Here is a 16,099-nt window from a genome sequence, read left to right as displayed (position 1 = left end):
TGTGCTTTATTATGGACAAACTTCTCCCCATCTTAGCTACTGTAGTATCAACATGTTTGACCATGACAGTTTACAAACCAGGGTTACTCAGAGCAGTTTAGTCACCTCAACTTGCTCAATTTCCACATTATTCATTACGAGATGTAGTTGAGGTTTAGGGTTCAGTGAATGATTTGTCCCAAATACAATGTTTTTAGTTTTGGAAATATTTAAGACTAACTTATTCCCTGCCACCCATTCTGAAACTAACTGCAGCTCTTTGTTAAGTGTTGCGGTAATTTCACTCGGTGTAGTAGCTGATGTGTATAGTGTTGAGTCATCTGCATACATAGACACACTGGCCTTACTCAAAGCCAGTGGCATGTCGTTAGTAAAGTTTGAGAAAAGCAAGAGGCCTAAACAGCTACCCTGGTGACTGACTGAGAGGACAGTGGTCACGGTTGCTTGTCTTCCACCTCATAGGTAGATACCTGGCATCAGACAAGCCATCCTGCTGCTCTCTCTAGCCTCAACATCAAGTTATGGCTCCGTCTCCCCTATGTACTCTGTACATTGCCCTGGAACTACATGCCAATATGCGAACTGTGCTTGATGACACAAGCTAATTTTGCTCCTTTCCGTGTGCAGGCTACATCTGCTTGTGTGTGTCATGCTTCATAGTTCAACCATCAGAGTGTAACCAAGCCATTAATGCCTCTTTAAGGAAGTGGAGGGCGAGAAAGAGACTGTAACCCAAGCACATTGATTTAGTTGAAATCAATGGCATGAGCTTTTGTAAGGTATGATAGTAAAGTAAACAGACACAAAAGCTACTGTCTGGTTGGATTTGGAATCATATTGGGGGTGGAACTGGAGCTGAATATCAGTGTAGTAACTAAGGGATGATAAGTCATGATAATGACTACCTAAAGGAAAGGATCAGTGTAGTAACTAAGTGATGATAAGTCATGATAATGACTACCTAAAGGAGAGGATCAATGTAGTAACTAAGTGATGATAAGTCATGATAATGACTAAATGAGAGGATCAGTGTAGTAACTAAGTCATGATAAGTCATGATAATGACTAAATATGAGTATCAGTGTAGTAACTAAGTGATGATAAGTAATGATAATGACTAAATGAGAGGATCAGTGTAGTAACTAAGTCATGATAATGACTAAATATGAGTATCAGTGTAGTAACTAAGTGATGATAAGTAATGATAATGACTAAAGGAGAGGATCAGTGTAATAACAAAAGGATGATAAGTAATGATAATGACTAAAGGAGAGGATCAGTGTAGTAACTAAGTGATGATAAGTAATGATAATGACTAAAGGAGAGGATCAGTGTAGTAACTAAAGGATGATAAGTAATGATAATGACTAAAGGAGAGGATCAGTGTAGTAACTAAGTGATGATAAGTCATGATAATGACTAACTAAAGGAGAGGATCGGTGGAGTAACTAAGTGATGATAAGTCATGATAATGACTAACTAAAGGAGAGGATCAGTGTAGTAACTAAGTGATGATAAGTCATGATTATGACTAAAGGAGAGGATCAGTGTAGTAACTAAGTGATGATAAGTCATGATAATGACAAAAGGAGAGGATCAGTGCAGTAACTAAGTGTTGATAAGTAATGATAATGACTGACTAAAGGAGAGGATCAGTGTAGTAACTAAGTGATGATAAGTTGTGATAATGACTAAGGAGAGGATCAGTGTAGTAACTAAGTGATGACAAGTCATAATAATGACTAAAGGAGAGGATCAGTGTAGTAACTAAGTGATGACAAGTCATGATAATGACTAACTAAAGGACAGGATCAGTGTAGTAACTAAGTGATGATAAGTCATGATAATGACTAAAGGAGAGTATCGGAGCTTGCTAGTGCACTATGCTCAGTGTTTCTGACATAGTTATGAGGCCCCCCACCTCAGTCTGTGAGGTCACATCCCGTCTGTGTATTTCCTGTGCGGTGGCTGTCTGAGCCGAGGATCAGTGTAGTAACTAAGTGATGACAAGTCATAATAATGACTAAAGATGAGTGTCAGTGTAGTAACTAAGTGATTATAAGTAACGTTAATGACTAACTAAAGATGAGTATCAGTGTAGTAACTAAGTGATGATAAGTAATGATAATGACTAACTAAAGGAGAGGATCAGTGTAGTAACTAAGTGATGATAAGTCATGATAATGACTAAAGGAGAGGATCAGTGTAGTAACTAAGTGATGATAAGTCATGATAATGAATAAAGGAGAGGATCGGTGTAGTAACTAAGTGATGACAAGTCATGATAATGACTAACTAAAGGAGAGGATCAGTGTAGTAACTAAGTGATGATAAGTCATGATAATGACTAAAGGAGAGGATCAGTGTAGTAACTAAGTGATGATAAGTCATAATAATGACTAAAGGAGAGGATCAGTGTAGTAACTAAGTGATGATAAGTCATGATAATGACTACCTAAAGGAGAGAATCAGTGTAGTAACTAAGTGATGATAAGTCATAATAATGACTAAAGGAGAGGATCAGTGTAGTAACTAAGTGATGATAAGTCATGATAATGACTAAAGGAGAGGATCAGTGTAGTAACTAAGTGATGATAAGTCGTAATAATGACTAAAGGAGGGGATCAGTGTAGTAACTAAGTGATGATAAGTCATGATAATGACTACCCAAAGGAGAGAATCAGTGTAGTAACTAAGTGATGATAAGTCATGATAATGACTAAAGTAGGGGATCAGTGTAGTAACTAAGTGTTGATAAGTAATGATAATGTCTAAAGAGAGGATCAGTGTAGTAACTAAGTGATGATAAGTAATGATAATGACTAACTAAAGGAGAGGATCAGTGTAGTAACTAAGTGATGATAAGTCATAATAATTACTAAAGGAGAGGATCAGTGTAGTAACTAGGTGATGATAAGTCATTATCATGACTAAAGGAGAGGATCATTATAGTAACTAAGTGTTGATAAGTCATGATAATGTCTAAAGGAGAGGATCAGTGTAGTAACTAAGTGATGATAAGTCACTATAATGACTAAAGGAGAGGATCGGTGTAGTAACTAAGTGATGATAAGTCCTGATAACGACTAAAGGATAGTATCGGAGCTTGCTAGTGCACTATGCTCAGTGTTTCTGACCTAGCTATGAGGCCCCCCACCTCAGTCTGTGAGGTCACATCCCGTCTGTGTGTTTCCTGTGCGGTGGCTGTCTGAGCCGAGCCTCAGGGGCACACACAAGGGCAGGACAGACAGGCGTGAAGCAGATCTGCCAGTGCCACAGCTAACCGATTCTCATTGGTAACCCTGTTTCTTTCTCTCTCTCTTTACTGCCAATGCCATTAACATGCAAACACAGCCAGTTTCACAATGACTCTTCCCCTCTTCTTGACTGTAGCATGACATACTATGAAGTGCTTTTTCCACATGGCTAGAGCAGTAATGATTTTCACTATATTGTATGTATCTACCCATTGATGTGATATTGTGGTAATGTTCCTGAGGTGTTTTCCCCTGACAGATTCTCTGTGCAGGGTTGTTTTCTACCTTTTTGATCTATCTTTGCTCAGGATGGGGAAGTAGTGACGTCGTGGGAGTGTATTGAGTTAGATCTCTTTTCAGCACCACTGAATGTCACTGAGTGCACTTCTCCTATAATGGGAATTGGAACAACGAAGACAGTAGGTGTTTGTGTGTGTTTTTTAGTGTATGTATGATATAACTGGTTGATTAATAATACTGACGACAGCAAACTCCACACACACACTGCCTACAGTATTTCTGACTAGTGGGTTATTTACAGTATGCAAATCTGTATCAAGGGATCAACATGTGACATGACCAACCACCACTAGAGTGAATTTATTCAAATTTACAGAAGTCATGCTTTCATTCAACTTATGCCATCTCAAAATAATCTTTATCATAATCCTAATTATAAATAAAAACGCAAACATTTGTGGGACTGGAAAGAACACGTTTCGACCTGCATTAAGACCTAATATAGAGAAGTTAAACAACAAAACCAATATGAGTTGAAACATGTTAATTTAGAGAAGTAAAACAACAAGCCAATACAGGTTGAAACATGCTCCTTCCAGTTGCACAAACACAGTACTTGATTTACTTCTCACCATCTCTCTTTCTAATCCTCCTCTCTGCCTCTCTCTCCTTTCCTTCATTCCCTCCCTCCCATCACTTTCTCCTTTTTCTCTCCTCTCCTGTCCTGCTCATTGTGCAGTCAGGTCCTGTGCAGCAGAGCAGAGCTATAGGCCGGCCAGAGCCCAGGGACAGAAATCTGAGGGTGACTCCACTCCAGAGAGGGCTGAGCTCCCATTAAGAGCATGGCCACAGAGGACAGGTGACAAAAGAGAGCACAAGCCGATTAGAGGATCCACCCAGTGGCTTACACTGTCATCCACCATTCTACCATCCTATGCTCTGCTCAGAGGGGGTGGCACTGCTGGGCCACCAGCCTACCTCGGTCACACAGACATACTGCTCACTAGGAGGGATAGAGAGACGGGGCCTAGTCACCCAAAATGGCTCCAAATGAGGGAGATGGTCTGGTGCTGACAGTTTTAGAGGAGAGAATAATCTGCCCGGTAACATTGATCCATGTTGATTGAACATATTGATTATTTCTCCTAAGACACCAGGGAAATCTATTTAACTATAGTCTTAGTCATTTTCGCTCATATTTGTCATTTGTCCTTGCATAAAAGATGAGAGTAGAAATAGGTCAGTTTGTCACGGCACAGTGGGAGCACCATTGTGACTTTCCTCTCTCGTGGAGCACAGTAGGCCTCAACGTAGATTGAATAGCATTTTTACAAGCCTCAGGTTGTTGTCGGACAGGCGCCTGTCTATGTCGTGCTATGTGAAGACGGTTGGTTGACTGTTGAGAGGCTATACGCTGCAGCGGTCCAACAGAGAGGAGTTGCTTTTGGCATTGAAATACAATTTGGTATGCAAAGAGTGCAGCGGTGTGATCTGGGGTTGAAATCCTGGGTGACACGCAGCTTTAGTACCTCTGAGACAAGCAGGGTCTGTTAGCTCCGGGGCTCTGCTAGCATCCTGCGGCACAAACGTGTACTACCGCTGCTCTCACTATTATTTCCATCAACATCATATAAGTCATTTTGGCCTTCAATGTTTTAAGGATCTCCACTTATTAAACTGGCAAAGGACAAACATGCAACAGTTCCTTTACATTTCATCTATACATTTAAGACGTCAAGTGGTCCTGTACGTACACCCTTGATTCATCAGATGCCTCTTACTATGGAACACAATGTTGTTTAATAGATCTGTCCTCTGTGGTCAGGGGCTGGTGTAGGAATGGACAGTGATGTAGCAATTTGATTGTGCAGGAAATACAAGTGGGCCTGATCGATCACAGAGACGAGCTGTTCAGCCTCTCCTTTCCTCCCACTCAGCTGAAGAATTTGTGCCACAGGTCCCTGCTGACTGACAGAGAGCCTCTAATATTTAAAAAGAGTCCCAGACACCCACAGGTTTTTGTAGCCCCCTACTGTGACAATACTAGTCCTAGCTAGATGAACAAATATAGACACGTACATGCTCTGACGCCAACGGCTAGTTCCCATCATTTGGGTCAAAACAGCATATTTAAAGCGCCACATTTTTAACATGTTCGAAGAAAAAGTGTTCTTTTTGAGAGCGCCCGAGTGCTTCACTACTTTAACTAGAACAGGCATATTTCTGTCACAGACACACACAGACACACATCTGGTTGTTCTATACCTACAATAATATAACGATCTCCCTACTGTCCACAAACTATAAAAGTCTGAGGGGCAAAGTTTTTTCCTGTTATGTTGTCAAATAATAGAGAATATACCTTTTTTTTCTCGTAGTTTGAGTACATGGGAGTTTATTTAACCCTAAAATACTGGCGGGTATATCCATGAACCTACATTTGACTGACAAGTAAATAACTGTTGGGTTGAGATTGCTGCATTAAATAGTTGAATGTCTGTTAAGAGTGGACATTTTATCTGGCCTAACCTTCTCAAAGAACACTCAAAATAACAATACATTTGATCCCAAGTTGAATGCCCTTTTGCAATCCTATTTTGTAATTACTTTGTTATTATTGTGATATTATTACATTATCAATTATTTGGAATATTTTAGAAGCATTTCATGAAAATTGAAGCACTGTGGTAGGGTCCGTTTCCCTCAATAAAACCGGCTTCTGTCCCCATCATTGGCAGTGTGACCTCAAAGCGTCACCAGACTCTTGTACCCATGTGCTATGTGTGCAATGATAGTGGTTGTGTGTCATGGTGGCACCAACAAATCTGATGTTATCATCCGGCTTCAGTTACCCCCGATCACATATACAGTATATTCATTCTCAGAGCTGGATTTCAGAAGATTGATTTTCATACATACACACAGACACACACACACACACACACACACACACACACACACATATCCATGAGCACATCTGGCCAACCATCTAGGTTAACAGTCTAGGACCGATAACGTCACACCCTCTGCCAATCTGGCCAGGAACGCACAAAGACCATGACTAAGTCCCTGTCATCAAATTTAGACAAGCACACGGCCTACCACACTCCTCGGGAAAGAGTGCAAGGACTTCACCATGCCAAGTCCCGATGCATTCATCATCATAAGGAATACCATTGTCCATTAATGACAACCACAGTGAACACCACATAGGAGGATTCATCTGGCGCAAAATAAATTCAATGGCCAGTCCTTATAGTGCACTAGCTTATGTAAGCTGTCCCTCATCCCTCTCCTCTTCATCTCCCTCCTTGTTCCCCCTTTCTCTTCTACACCAGCCCTCTCAATCCCTTGCATCCCCAACCCCCAAAAAGCACAACCCCCCTCACTGCCAAAATGAGAAAAAAAATGATATCCCGCATCCCTCCTTTTCTTTGCCACCTTGAAAACAACACCCTGATCCCAGCTCTGGTTCTCCATTCCATCATTGTCTGTGCACGTTACATGCAGTACCCTCTCAGTCCTCTTTATCATCCCCCACACAAAAACAGGCAGGGGCTGCAGACCTTAGTCTGTAAATAAAAATGTACATTTATATGTATATCCTATTTCTCTTACCTTTTTGTTTCTGTGTCACTATAGTTCCTGTCTATTCACCTCTTTCATTCTCCCTGTCTTTGGCGTGCTCTCTGTCTCTTCATCCCTCCCTCCATTCCTCCACCTGGCCCACATCTCTGGGTCCTGCAGCCCCGAGCGCCCTATAGCAAGGTCTGCAGTGACTTCATGTCAATGTCATTACACCGTTTTTAAACGAGCACAGAACACCAGAGGGGTGGGGGGTTGGGGGGGGGGGGGGGCGTGAAGATAGCAGAATGCCGCTCAGACATAATTTTCTACCCCTGACAAAGCGTCCGTTCATTGTGTTGACACATCCTTTGCTCTCTCACTTCTGTACGGTAGAATGATCTGAATCTCTGGTGAAATCGACAGGAAATAAGAGCATATGCATGCTCACATAGGGGGTGTCCTGAACAAATCAATCACATTCATTATCACCAGACATAGGATATAGGGAATTAGGAATGTGTGCATTCTGAAGGCTTTGAGTAAAGAAAGACAGTGCTTACCTCCACATCTCAGCTCCGCTCCACCCTGCCTGGTATCATCCTGTTCCTTTCTGTAGCCTCCCTCCCCCCTCTCCCCATGACAGCATTTTTCTGCTATCTATCCCCACGCTGAGGCTTTTTCTCCTCCTCGTCCCTCTTCGATTTCCCTTGTCTGCTCCCTTCTTCCCCTCTCCGAAAATAAAACTCCTCTCTGGTCAGTGTGCCTAGGAGCTCAGCTCTTCCATTCCGTTGTTCAGTCAAAAGAGGCAGGTTGATTTGTTCTGTCTCCCTCCCTCACGCTGATTCTATTTCATTCACATCACACTGAAGCCAAACCCCTCCTTCTCCTCCCCTCGCACACGGCACATCCCCAATCTCTCTCCTCCCCCTCCTCTCTCTCTCTCTCTCTCTCTTTCTCTCTCTGTCAAAGAGAGGCTGAGGCAGCAATAGACAGCAAACTAGGCAGGATGTGCTCTCTTTCTCTCCCTCTCTCTAATCCGTATTCAAGACTAATGGTTGGATGATTAGGGTGACTAGATTAAGCAACCAATGAGTGCATCTAGCCTGTCAGCCACAATGTGCCATTCTACGTGTTTGGTTGGAGGAAAGGTTGGGGGGGAAAGGAGCATGTGTAGTGTTCTCCCCAAACATGGACCAATGGGTGGGGGCCACACTAAACAATTAAATGGTTCCCCAACAAGGAGGGTACATTGTTTACTAGACTCTAAACATTCAGAGGGCTCCCGAGTGGCGCAGCGGTCTAAGGCACTGCATCTCAGTGAAGAGGTGTCACTACGGTCCCTGGTTTGAATCCAGGCTGTATCAAATCCGGCCGTGATTGGGAGTCCCGTAGAGAGGCGCACAATTGGCCCAGCATTGTCCGGGTTTGGCCAGGATTGGCCGGCATTGTAAATAAGAATTTGTTTTTAACTGACTTGCCTAGTTAAATAAAGGTTACATTTTTTTTAAAAGAGGGCCATCATCACTGTTCCCCTCCCCCTCTCATCCCATTCCCTCCCTGCCCAGTAGGTTCTCTGCCACCTGACCTTCCAAAATGGTTTCCATGTGTTTGATGCCATTCCATTTGCGCCGTTCCAGGCATTATTATGAGCCATTCTTGCATTTCCATAGACATTACCTTGGCTCCCTAAGTCCAGCCATGGCGTGGTGTGATTATGACACCCTACAAAAGCACAGGTGTCAGTCACAGACTGAACACCGGAGATGTTTATGAGAAAGATGGGAATTATGCTGCTCTTTGTGAGCCTTTTACTGTGGCAAATTAAAGCATTATCATTAAGGATTATGGTCCTTTCGATGTGTCTTTGTTGTGCCAGCACAGTAATATTTATCTATTTTTTCAGATGGTTTTCAGATGGATTTTCTCACTAGGGGTTACAGAGAGTCACAAACAACAGTATTTTGGACCTCAATCTAGAACAAGACTGGGCACCTAATCCCAGGTTCTCCACCTCTCATCACGCTCAAATGCATCCTTATGTTGAAAGCACAGTACAACACCGTGGAAGTGTATGCTGCATGATTCATAACATTATAGGCATATCCCATGTGTGTGTAATAGCACAATAAATAGTTGTATATTGTAGACATTGGTACATGGTTTCTATACTCAGTTATGTGCTGAGACTGCCTGTTTTGCCTGAGACTGTCTGTTTTGACTACTAGCCTTACCAGTTCCGCTTTAAACAACCCTTTGGCTAATGTGGCACTGGAGCTGGGGCCCGACTCCATCCACTAATTACTGTATGAAGTCACCCCCCGCCTGACCATATGGCCCTGATAGGTCACCAGCTCTGGTCAAACCCACAACAGAGCTGGGTGTGGGGGTGGGGGCTAGGAGGACGGGTTGGGGGTAGTGAGTCTAAAATCAATTAAAACAAGGAAACAATGATAATAGTTTTGGATGCACAAGACAATAGATGTATGTGATAGCAGTTTAGGTCATGGGGTATAGTCTAAGATTAGAATGACATTGCTGATACATCAAATGACCCCTGATGTTAATTTTTTTCATCATTCATAATTATTTTGCATTTGAGATATGTTCAAACTACTATTTTGGCAATGCAAACTTTTTCCTCAGTAATTCCTATATTTTACATAATGTAGATTAAATATATATTTCAAATAACTGTTACCATACATAAGTCCAATCAGTTAAACAGAAAATAGTTTGTAAGCAGTGATTGTGGATCAGACACAGATTTTTTTCTAGTTCCTATTATTCCTTGGTATGATTGGTTTTCATTGTCAAAGACCAGCCTAGCTATCCCCAGTTCATTTATTCTAAGCACTACTTCTCCTTCCTATTTTGTAAGAGAACCATGAACTGCCTGAGAAGCTGAATGCTTCACTTTATACCTCTATTATAAAAAATGGTTGAATGGAATTCTAACTGCTGTCACATTATCCAACCTAAGACCATGACGCTAGACAGAACCTACTGCATCTATCAGCTTTACCAAGTCTAGCTGCCTGGCCAGTTGGGTGGGTAGAATTTGTCGAACGCTCCAACAGGAATCTGTTCCAAAAACTATGTAAAGTACAAGGTTGCCAACAAACAACGCATACAAAGTAGCATGATCAATTCACCTAGCTAACTAGCAGCCGAATAGGCATCAACTCACCACGTAGCTTATTCTTAATGTTTTTCCATAGGCTACCAGAGACATTTTTCGGAATAAACGTGATGAGTGAAAACCTAATGAAATAGCCCACCCCCTACCCGGTATCTTATTCGGCCGCTATCCAACGTTGTATGCGTTGTTTGTTGGCAACCTTGTTATTTACGAAGTTTTTGGAACAGATTCCCGTTGGAACGTTCCACACATTATACCCACCCTGGTCAGTGTGTTTCGTGAACAAGAAAAGGTAGATGGGTTGCTGTAGCATTGATAGAGGCCTAACATAATTACACTCCACCGAATGCTGAATACAAATGATCTTATAGGCCCAAACAAAGTCAGCTCTGGAACTGAACTAAAGGGCATAGGTTTGTCGTTACCCATTTTATGTGAATACATGTTAACACGAGGTTTTCACGTCCTTTGCGCTGTCATATATCACGTTATGCGTACTGGTGAATTGTCAATACTAGCTCACAGCAATAGTCAGTAATACAGCGACATCTAGTGGTAAACTGCATCGTAGACAACCTTGTGTGCAATTGTGACCAGGTCCCAGACTTTGCATCTGTAGAGCCCTATAAAATCCGCGATACGGAGAACACTTACAGAATCACGGAATCCAGACATCAAAACGGAATTCAACAATATTGAAAATGTATTGAACTTAGTATGGGATCAACTAAATGTTTTGAAAATGAATTCGTTGGTACACGTTTATCATAAAACATTAACAGAATGAATTGGTGATTCGTATTTCCTGCAACTTGCTGAAGAGACAATGAGAATTCCCCTTGTCTGTGTTTGTGCGTCTACCACTTTGTGTAGGCAGTAGCGACGATGCTAATAAAAAGTGGAAAGTCTTTCCCCAAAACCTTGTCAATTAAACGTTAACTACAAAGTAGCCTATGCTTACCTGGCAGAATGATGTCAGAAGTATTTGAATCAATCCAGTGGGTATTTGTTTTGCAAACTGTACTATCAAGCAAGTGCGCTACAAAAACACCACTAAACAACAGCCTATTGCTATGTGCCACTTGAATTAAAGGGTAACTACACACAAACATAAAATAAAACATTCCCAGACCTCAAAAGTGGCCCTCCTGATGGGGTTTAAACATTGTTGTGGACTTACAACATCCAATTTAGCTGTTTTTCTTTCTTTTTTTAAAGGCTCAACTCTACCTCTCAACCATAACTTCCATCCTTACCCGAGCTTCATGTCCACATCCTGGTTCAACCCTAATCCTAGCAATAAACCTAATCCTAACTCTAGCTTCATGTCCACATTCTGGTTCAACACTAACCCTAGCAATATTCCTAATCCTTACCCGAGCTTCATGTCCACATCCTGGTTCAACCCTAACCCTAGCAATAAACCTAATCCTAACTCTAGAGATGGGAGTTTTGAGATCATGCTTCTGACCCCATCCGATTTAGAAATATTGCATAGCCTCCCCTCTTCTGAATGAACCTCTAAAATTCTTAGCTATTTGATTTAGAATTTTAGGACCCCTTTAGGTATAAAAAAAAAGGTATTGAATTTGGCATTTACTACTATAGCCCATATAAATGCATGGAATTACAACACATTTGTAAATGCTAAATAAAGACAGTCAAAAAAAGTATCGTAAGGAATAAGGTTTTGATGTGTCTATCATACAGTGCCTTGCGAAAGTATTCGGCCCCCTTGAACTTTGCGACCTTTTGCCACATTTCAGGCTTCAAACATAAAGATATAAAACTGTATTTTTTTGTGAAGAATCAACAACAAGTGGGACACAATCATGACGTGGAACAACATTTATTGGATATTTCAAACTTTTTTAACAAATCAAAAACTGAAAAATTGGGCGTGCAAAATTATTCAGCCCCCTTAAGTTAATACTTTGTAGCGCCACCTTTTGCTGCGATTACAGCTGTAAGTCGCTTGGGGTATGTCTCTATCAGTTTTGCACATCGAGAGACTGACATTTTTTCCCATTCCTCCTTGCAAAACAGCTCGAGCTCAGTGAGGTTGGATGGAGAGCATTTGTGAACAGCAGTTTTCAGTTCTTTCCACAGATTCTCGATTGGATTCAGGTCTGGACTTTGACTTGGCCATTCTAACACCTGGATATGTTTATTTTTTAACCATTCCATTGTAGATTTTGCTTTATGTTTTGGATCATTGTCTTGTTGGAAGACAAATCTCAGGTGCATTTATACGGAGACTTGATTACACACAGGTGGATTGTATTTATCATCATTAGTCATTTAGGTCAACATTGGATCATTCAGAGATCCTCACTGAACTTCTGGAGAGAGTTTGCTGCACTGAAAGTAAAGGGGCTGAATAATTTTGCACGCCCAATTTTTCAGTTTTTGATTTGTTAAAAAAGTTTGAAATATCCAATAAATGTCGTTCCACGTCATGATTGTGTCCCACTTGTTGTTGATTCTTCACAAAAAAATACAGTTTTATATCTTTATGTTTGAAGCCTGAAATGTGGCAAAAGGTCGCAAAGTTCAAGGGGGCCGAATACTTTCGCAAGGCACTGTATATCTAGGAGATATAAGAAAGCTCAGGAAATATTTTTGTTTTTTTGGACACATATTTAACCCATTATTTTTGTTAGCCTGAAACTACCTCCATACTTCCATTTGTTTGTATGGGTTACCTTCAGATGACTCCCATTGCAGATGCGGAAGGCCGACATAAGCGGATGAGGTGGATTGAGACGCAGCCCATACAAAACACCTGATATCTCTAGCTTAAACTGACAGATTTTTATAGGGATTTTTGAATTATGTTACTTAGATTGAAGCACGGATGTGTCAATAGACTTTTAAGGATTAACGAAGGTAGTTTTTTTTTGTCCAATGCCCAATGCATTCGCCAAATAGCAGCCTATCAATGAAGGGTTTGACTGCTTTGAAATAAATATTAATCACCAAAGCTTGATTAAAAGAGTTTGGGAGCAGCAAAACAGCGTGCTCCTGTTGTTATTTTGGATGTACGTAAAAGCATCCATAGTCTACATTAATATTATATGCCCACGGGGAGCAAGTATGGTGCCTGTAACTGTATTTAGACAAACGCCTATTTAAAACAAGTTTTTGTTTAGTTTAATTTACAATTGTATTCAAATTATCCATTCTCTTTTTAATTAATTTAATCTTGCTTATTGACAACTTCTGGCTTGTCCATGGCTCAGACATGGCAGACATAATGCAATTTAAAGTAGCCGTAGTCCCTATATCAGTGTGAAGGCTTTGTTTAACAATATATTTCTATATTGAAGCCATGCAATTAGGCTTCTTACAATGTGGACTGCAAACATGTTCCAAGATATTTAGCAAAGATAGGATATGCCTACCTACACCTTGTTATTTTGTTTCTGTAGGCTATTTAACAAACTAGTCCGTAATGGACTAACATTTGATTTGGAGTTGACCATATATTTAGCCATGCATGGAGCATGTTCTGATTGGCCAGTGAGGGCCCCCTTGAACTTTGCGACCTTTTGCCACATTTCAGGCTTCAAACATAAAGATATAAAACTGTATTTTTTTGTGAGGAATCAACAACAAGTGGGACACAATCATGAAGTGGAACGACATTTATTGGATATTTCAAACCTTTTTAACAAATCAAAAACTGAAAAATTGGGCGTGCAAAATTATTCAGCCCCTTTACTTTCAGTGCAGCAAACTCTCTCCAGAAGTTCAGTGAGGATCTCTGAATGATCCAATGTTGACCTAAATGACTAATGATGATAAATACAATCCACCTGTGTGTAATCAAGTCTCCGTATAAATGCACCTGCACTGTGATAGTCTCAGAGGTCCGTTAAAAGCGCAGAGAGCATCATGAAGAACAAGGAACACACCAGGCAGGTCCGAGATACTGTTGTGAAGAAGTTTAAAGCCGGATTTGGATACAAAAAGATTTCCCAAGCTTTAAACATCCCAAGGAGCACTGTGCAAGCGATAATATTGAAATGGAAGGAGTATCAGACCACTGCAAATCTACCAAGACCTGGCCGTCCCTCTAAACTTTCAGCTCATACAAGGAGAAGACTGATCAGAGATGCAGCCAAGAGGCCCATGATCACTCTGGATGAACTGCAGAGATCTACAGCTGAGGTGGGAGACTCTGTCCATAGGACAACAATCAGTCGTATATTGCACAAATCTGGCCTTTATGGAAGAGTGGCAAGAAGAAAGCCATTTCTTAAAGATATCCATAAAAAGTGTTGTTGAAAGTTTGCCACAAGCCACCTGGGAGACACACCAAACATGTGGAAGAAGGTGCTCTGGTCAGATGAAACCAAAATTGAACTTTTTGGCAACAATGCAAAATGTTATGTTTGGCATAAAAGCAACACCCTGAACACACCATCCCCACTGTCAAACATGGTGGTGGCAGCATCATGGTTTGGGCCTGCTTTTCTTCAGCAGGGACAGGGAAGATGGTTAAAATTGATGGGACGATGGATGGAGCCAAATACAGGACCATTCTGGAAGAAAACCTGATGGAGTCTGCAAAAGACCTGAGACTGGGACGGAGATTTGTCTTCCAACAAGACAATGATCCAAAACATAAAGCAAAATCTACAATGGAATGGTTCAAAAATAAACATATCCAGGTGTTAGAATGGCCAAGTCAAAGTCCAGACCTGAATCCAATCGAGAATCTGTGGAAAGAACTGAAAACTGCTGTTCACAAATGCTCTCCATCCAACCTCACTAACCTCGCTTGAGCTGTTTTGCAAGGAGGAATGGGAAAAAAATTCAGGCTCTCGATGTGCAAAACTGATAGAGACATACCCCAAGCGACTTACAGCTGTAATCGCAGCAAAAGGTGGCGCTACAAAGTATTAACTTAAGGGGGCTGAATAATTTTGCACGCCCAATTTTTCAGTTTTTGATTTGTTAAAAAAGTTTGAAATATCCAATAAATGTCGTTCCACTTCATAATTGTGTCCCACTTGTTGTTGATTCTTCACAAAAAAATACAGTTTTATATCTTTATGTTTGAAGCCTGAAATGTGGCAAAAGGTCGCAAAGTTCAAGGGGGCCGAATACTTTCGCAAGGCACTGTACCTCACTACTCCAGTATCCCTGCACATTGAAACTATGGTACATGTTTTGTTTTTTTAACTTTATATCATTTCTTCTTACCTTGATATTCAACAGATTGCTGGGAAAGAGAGCGCTATCAGATTTGACACCAATGCTCCTTATAGGACACATCATTGCACTGCACTCTATACACATCACTGCACTCTATACTTCTCTGTAAACTGGTCATCTCTGTATACCTGTCGCAAGACCCACTGGTTGTTGCTTATTCATAAAAACCCTCTTAGGCCTCACTACCCCTATCTGAGATACCTACTGCACACCTCATCCTCCACAAACAACACCTGTTCTGCCAGTCGGGTCCCCAAAGCACACACATCCCTGGGTCACTCGTTTTTTCAGTTCGCTGCAGCAACAAACACTCAAACTGGACCGTTTTATCTCAGTCTCTTCATTCAAAGACTCAATCATGGACACTCTTACTGACAGTTGTGGCTGCTTTGTGTGATGTATTGTTGTCTCTACCTTCTTGCCCTTTGTGCTGTTGTCTGTGCCCAACAATGTTTGTACCCTGTTTTGTGGTGCTACCATGTGCTGCTGCCATGTTGTTGTTGTGTTGCTACCATGCTGTGTTGTCATGTGTTGCTGCCATGCTATGTTGTCGTCTTAGGTCTCTCTTTATGTAGTGTTGTGGTGTCTCTCTTGTCGTGATGTGTGTTTTGTCCTATATTTTTAATTAAATGTATTTTTATTTGTACTCCCAGCCCCCGTCCCCGCAGGAGGC

The 16,099-nt window shown here is 41.2% G+C and overlaps 1 protein-coding gene across 3 annotated transcripts in view; it reads right to left on the bottom strand.

Annotated features, from left to right (window-relative positions):
- LOC139418540 (signal-induced proliferation-associated protein 1-like) overlaps positions 1-7,853 on the bottom strand; it is a 43,092-nt gene extending 35,239 nt beyond the window's left edge. For 2 of the 3 annotated variants that reach the window (XM_071168089.1, XM_071168085.1), the window contains exon 1: positions 7,625-7,853. The gene's annotated coding sequence lies outside the window, so the exon portion shown is untranslated. The remainder of the gene's footprint in view (positions 1-7,624) is intronic. The other variant, XM_071168086.1, reaches the window with a different exon arrangement.
- Positions 7,854-16,099: the final 8,246 nt, after the last annotated feature.

This window comes from Oncorhynchus clarkii, chromosome 10 (assembly GCF_045791955.1).
Source record: "Oncorhynchus clarkii lewisi isolate Uvic-CL-2024 chromosome 10, UVic_Ocla_1.0, whole genome shotgun sequence".
Lineage (NCBI taxonomy): Eukaryota > Metazoa > Chordata > Actinopteri > Salmoniformes > Salmonidae > Oncorhynchus > Oncorhynchus clarkii.
This window is presented reverse-complemented; position numbering and strand designations above follow the sequence as displayed.